The sequence below is a fragment of the Petromyzon marinus genome, chromosome 49 (genome assembly GCF_048934315.1).
Source record: "Petromyzon marinus isolate PM22_M1 ecotype Great Lakes invasive population chromosome 49, UKy_Petmar_22M1.pri1.0, whole genome shotgun sequence".
In the NCBI taxonomy this organism is placed as follows: Eukaryota; Metazoa; Chordata; class Hyperoartia; order Petromyzontiformes; family Petromyzontidae; genus Petromyzon; species Petromyzon marinus.
The window spans coordinates 3,419,335-3,425,334 of NC_133715.1; the positions used below are offsets into that span (position 1 = coordinate 3,419,335).

At 46.5% G+C, this 6,000-nt stretch overlaps 1 protein-coding gene across 1 annotated transcript in view; it reads right to left on the reverse strand.

Moving 5' to 3' along the window:
• Nucleotides 1-1,688, reverse strand: part of LOC116952968 (centrosomal P4.1-associated protein-like) — a 39,864-nt gene extending 38,176 nt beyond the window's left edge. The window contains exon 1 of the mRNA XM_076074553.1: nucleotides 1,606-1,688. The gene's annotated coding sequence lies outside the window, so the exon portion shown is untranslated. The remainder of the gene's footprint in view (nucleotides 1-1,605) is intronic.
• Nucleotides 1,689-6,000: the final 4,312 nt, after the last annotated feature.

Sequence of the window (6,000 nt, forward strand, 5' to 3'; positions counted from 1 at the left end):
GTCTGTAATGTGTCGTGTTAGTGTGTGTCGTCTTCAGAGTAGTGTGTTAGTCATGTGTGTGTAGTGTGTTATGAGTAGTGTCTTATTAGTAGTGTGTTGTTAGTGTTGTTAGTAGTAGTATGTTAGTAGTGTAGTGTGTTAGTAGTGTGGTGTGTTGTTAATAGTAGTGTAGTGTGTTAGTAGTGTAGTGTGTTAGTAGTGGTGTGTTGTTAGTAGTGGTGTGTTGTTAGTAGTGGTGTGTTGTTGTTAGTAGTGTAGTGTTGTTGTTAATATTGTGTTAGTAGTGTAGTGTTGTTGATAGTAGTGTGTTGTGTTAGTAGTGTGTTGTGTTAGTAGTGTGTTGTGTTAGTAGTGTGTTGTGTTAGTAGTGTAGTGTGTCAGTAGTGTAGTGTGTCAGTAGTGTAGTGTGTTAGTAGTGTGTTAGTAGTGTAGTGTGTTAGTAATGTGTTAGTATTGTGTTAGTAGTGTGTTAGCAGTGTGTTAGTAATGTGTTAGTAGTGTGTTAGTAATGTGTTAGTAGTGTGTTAGTAGTGTTTTAGTAGTGTTGTTGAGCGAGGTTGTTGTGCAGTGTGTTAGTAGTGTGTTAGTAGTGTAGTGTGTTAGTAGTGTAGTGTGTTAGTAGTGTTAGTATAGTGTTAGTAGTGTGTTAGTAGTGTAGTGTGTTAGCAATGTGTTAGTAGTGTGTTAGTAGTATGTTAGTAGTGTGTTAGTAGTGTGTTAGTAGTGTTGAGTGAGGTTGTTGTGTAGTGTGTTAGTATAGTGTGTTAGTATAATGTGTTAGTAGTGTGTTAGTAGTGTTGAGCGAGGTTGTTGTGTAGTGTGTTAGTAGTGTGTTAGTATAGTGTGTTAGTATAGTGTGTTAGTATAGTGTGTTAGTAGTGTGTTAGTAGTGTAGTATGTTAGTAGTGTGTTAGTAGTGTTGAGCGAGGTTGTTGTGTAGTGTGTTAGTAGTGTGTTAGTAGTGTGTTAGTAGTGTGTGTTAGTATAGTGTTAGTAGTGTTGTTGAGCGGGGTTGTTGTGTAGTGTGTTAGTAGTGTGTTAGTAGTGTGTGTTAGTATAGTGTGTTAGTAGTGTTGTTGAGCGAGGTTGTTGTGTAGTGTGTTAGTAGTATATTAGTAGTGTGTTAGTAGTGTAGTGTGTTAGTAGTGTGTGTTAGTATAGTGTGTTAGTAGTGTTGTTGAGCGAGGTTGTTGTGTAGTGTGTTAGTAGTGTGTTAGTAGTGTGTGTTAGTATAGTGTGTTAGTAGTGTTGTTGAGCGAGATTGTTGTGTAGTGTGTTAGTAGTATATTAGTAGTGTGTTAGTAGTGTAGTGTGTTAGTATAGTGTGTTAGCAGTGTGTTAGTATAGTGTGTTAGTAGTGTGTTAGTAGTGTGTTGTTGAGCGAGGTTGTTGTGTTAGTAGTGTGTTAGTATAGTGTGTTAGTATAGTGTGTTAGCAGTGTGTTAGTATAGTGTGTTAGTAGTGTGTTAGTAGTGTGTTAGTAGTGTTGTTGAGCGAGGTTGTTGTGTTAGTAGTGTTAGTAGTGTAGTGTGTTAGCAGTGTGTTAGTAGTGTGTTAGTATAGTGTGTTGTAGTGTTGTTGAGCGAGGTTGTTGTGTATCCGTACCTCGCGTCCGCTACCCAGCTACGAAGATGCCGCCTTTCGTTCCCGCCGCGTGACGTCACCGCGCCCCGCCTCCCGCAGCGTGACGTCACTGCGCACCGCCTCCCGCCACGTGACGTCACCGCGCCCCCATCCCGCCGCGTGACGTCACCGCGCCCCGCCTCCCGCCGCGTGACGTCACCGCGCACCGCTTCCCGCCGCGTGACGTCACCGCGCACCGCCTCCCGCCGCGTGACGTCTCCGCACCCCCGCCTCCCGCCGCGTGACGTCACCGCGCCCCGACCTCCCGCCACGTGCCGTCACCGCGCCCCGCCTCCGGCCGCGTGACGTCACCGCGCACCGCTTCCCGCCGCGTGACGTTGCCGCGCACCGCCTCCCGCCGCGTGACATCACCGCGCACCGCCTTCCGCGGCGTGACGTCACCGCGCACAGCCTCCCGCCGCGTGACGTCACCGCGTACCGTTTCCTGCCGCGTGACGTCACCGCGCACCGCCTCCCGCCACGTGACGTTACCCCGCGCACCGCCTTCCGCCGCGTGACGTCACCGCGTACCGTTTCCTGCCGCGTGACGTCAACGCGCACCGCCTCCCGCCGCGTGACGTCACCGCGCACCGCCTTCCGCCGCGTGACGTCACCGCGCACCACCGGGCGCTAAGCGGCGTCGCCCCGCCCCTGTACCGCGTGACGTCACCACGCACCGGAGCTTTTGACACAGGTCCCCCGTGTAGCCTGTGACAGACTGTTGGGGCAAGTGCACCTGGCCTGGCACACGAGGGGAGTGGGTGGCCAGCGACCAAGCCCGGCCGCCTTTGTCTCCCCAGTGGCGACTTTTTTTTTACTCACCCTCACCGGGTACCCGTTTGAGGCTGAGTAGACCTAGGGGGAGGCACAGGACCGGTTCAAATGTATAATCAAAATATAATCACTCTTCTTTGGTTCTTTCGGTAAAGTCACGTAGGTAGAAAATAAAATAAATCACGACGTTTCGGGCGCAACACAAGCGTCCTTCATCAGGTGGTTCATCAGGTGGTTGCTTTCCCACCTGATGAAGGACGCTTGTGTTGCGCCCGAAACGTCGTGATTTATTTTATTTTATACCTACGTGACTTTACCGAAAGTTTCAGTTTTCAGTTTCAGTTTAATTTATTTTGGTATAGCCCCTGTGAGCCATTCGGCTCTTGAATCGGGTGCAACCACAACAAAACAAAAAGACGAACAAGAAAAAATCTTAAAGTGACTTTGTGTGACTGTGCAAACAGAAAATCCATGGAAAAAAACTGCTAAATATTCATTTCTAGATTTGAAGCTTTCGTGACTGCAAGGATCCATACTCTTTGGTTCTATTCGGTAAAGTCACGTAGGTAAAAAATTAAACAACAAAAATCACGACGTTTCGGCCACTCCAGCGCTGTCCTCCAGACAGTCTAGTCCCTTCACCTGATGAAGGCCGCTTGTGTTGTGGCCGAAACGTTGTGATTAAATATTCCTGAAAAAGCACCGCACACCACCAACGCTGTGTGCAACAAATCCCAGCGGGATGCAAGTCAAACAACAACAACCACAACAACCACAAGAAAAAAGAGTTCAACGTGCGTACAACACGTTTATAACAAGTAGGCTTTCGCGACCAAATATTATCCATAATAAATGTGTTTTTGGGTTAGATCGCGTAAATGTAAACGTGTCGCCAAGCCAAAGAACCAAAGAGTATGGATCCCTGCATTCACGAAAGCTTAAAATCAAAATGTATAATCGTCACTCACCGGTGGTGGTGGTGGACGTGATCTTGGCCGGGGCAAGGTTCGCAGTGCTCCCCGTGAACTTCACCAACAAAGGGACCGTCCATAAATGACGTCACGCACCTAGGGGGTGGTGGGGGGGGTCAGACCTTTGTGACGATGTGTGACGAGGTGGGGGGAGGGGGTTTGAGAAATGTGACGTCACATCAAAATGCGCAACTTTAAATAAATATAGACAACACGTTCTATTTAATTAAATAGACTTTTTTTTAAATAAATGTTTTCTCCTGCAACATCAGAGTGCAGCGCCACATTAAATACGCACTGCAATGACAATAGTTTAAAGCGATTTGAAGCATGTTTTATATTTTTTTGTGGGGGGGGGGGGGGCAGAGCTTTGTGACGTCATATTTGAGGGAGGGGGGTCTCACTTTTTGTGACGCCGTGTGACGAAGGGGGGGGGGGGGTCAAAAATCGCCCAAAATCGCGTGACGTCATTTATGGACGGCCCCTAAACATCACGAAACAGTTGCTAACCATTTGGCCAAGCGGCGTCTTGTGTTTGGCTCAACGAGGGTGCGGCACGGGCTGGAGAAGAGAGGGAGCTGATGCGCTACGGGGAGGATGTGGAACTCGGCGGACTTGCCCGTGACCTGGCACGAGCGGTGTCAAGATCGGCCTCTGCGTGGATGGAGGAGGAGGCTGGGTGAAGGAGGAGGAGGAGGGGGCTGGGTGAAGGAGGAGGAGGAGGGGGGCTGGGTTAAGGAGGAGGAGGCTGGGTGAAGGAGGAGGGGGCTGGGTGAAGGAGGAGGAGGGGTCTGGGTGAAGGAGGAGGTTCCTGTGTAGTTTGGGAGGCAGTTGCCCTCCAGCAACGGCGGAGGGCGCTCGAGCGACGCTCAACAACAACAACTACAACAACTACAACAACAACTACAACAACTACAACAACAACTACAACAACTACAACAACAACAACAACTACAACAACAACTACAAAAACAACTACAACAACAACAACTACAACAACAACTACAACAACAACTACAACAACAACGTAGAAATAAGAAATAATAAGAAAATTACAAAATAGAATTATATTTTGATTTAAAGCTTTCGTGACTGCAGTAATTCATATTCTTAGTTTTTTCGGTAAAGTCACGTTGAAGAGAAACAACAAAATAACAAAATATATATAAAAAACAATAAAAATTCTCACGACGTTTCGACCATAACTCAAACGGTCATCATCAGGTGTGTCGGTTTGCATAAATTTATTTTGAAAACGGCATATTTATTTATATATATATATATAAAAATAACGTTTGCGTCACGCGCAACGATTGGCTGTTTGCCAGGACTAGTCCATCTATTTTTTGAAAAGAGGAGGGGGGAGACGAAATTTGTTTTTTTGTATGCTGTCTGAAAGCCACTGTAAGCGTGAACAATCAATCAAGAACTGAAATGATTTATCAAATCTTTCCAATGATTGCTAAGATAGAATCCATCTTCTCGGTTGAAATTGTCTCTGTGTTTGTATATGTGGATAGCCTCATGAACGAATCTCTCATGGAAGCCAGATGGCTTACAAAGAACCTCCGTCTTGGAAAAGTCAATGGCATGTGAGCCTACTGAATTAGAACAATGATCTGCTACGGCCGAGGTGTTGGTCCTACCGTGTTTAAGGTCTGCTTTATGTTCACGAATGCGGTCCGAATTATGGCGTTTGGTTTCTCCAATGTAACTACTACCACAGAGGCAACTTAGTTTGTAGACACCAGGGTATTGTATGTCCGGAATCACATCTTTTACAGACGGAACCAGATCACGGATTTTATGTAATGTGTTGAAACGGACCTGGATCTTGTGTTTATTCAAGATTTTGGAGATCTTTTTTGTGATCCCAGCAATGTAGGGTAAAGTGATGGTTTTGAAAGGCTCCTCAAGAGGGTTCTTCTTCATGGTTTGAGTGATAGCTTTGCGGATTGTATAGTCGGAGTAACCATTAGCCCTAAGAGCTTGGTGTACGTGCTTGAGTTCACTGCTTATGTGTTCCTGGTCGGATATGCATTGGGCTCTATGATACAAAGTCTTGATGAGAGAATTCTTCTGTGATGGATGGTGGTGGGAATCCGGTTTCAGATAAGCATCCGTATGGGTAGCTTTCCTGTAGACAGAGTGGCTCATTGAACCATCAGGTCTCTTTTTAATTAGGACATCCAAAAAAGGTATCTTGCCATCTATTTCGACTTCCATGGTAAATCTGATGGCTGGGTGTATGGAATTGATGTGGTCGAAGAATTGGTCTAGAGCAGGCCGGCCATGTGGCCAGATGACAAAAGTGTCATCCACGTACCTCTTCCATAAGGTTGGGCGCAGAGTGGCAGTCTGGATGGCGTCAGTCTCAAATTTCTCCATGAAAATGTTAGCTATAACTGGAGAAAGGGGGGAGCCCATTGGGGTGCCCTCAGTTTGTTTGTAGAAAGTTCCATTCCAAGTGAAGTATGTATTGGTTAAACAGTGTCTCACCAGGGGGGGTACCTCAGTGTTTAGTCCTTGATGAACCAAGTCTTCAATGATTGCAATGGTGTCAGGTACAGGAACCTTGGTGAATAAGGAAACTACATCAAAACTGACAAGCAGGTCGTCTGGGGACAGGGAA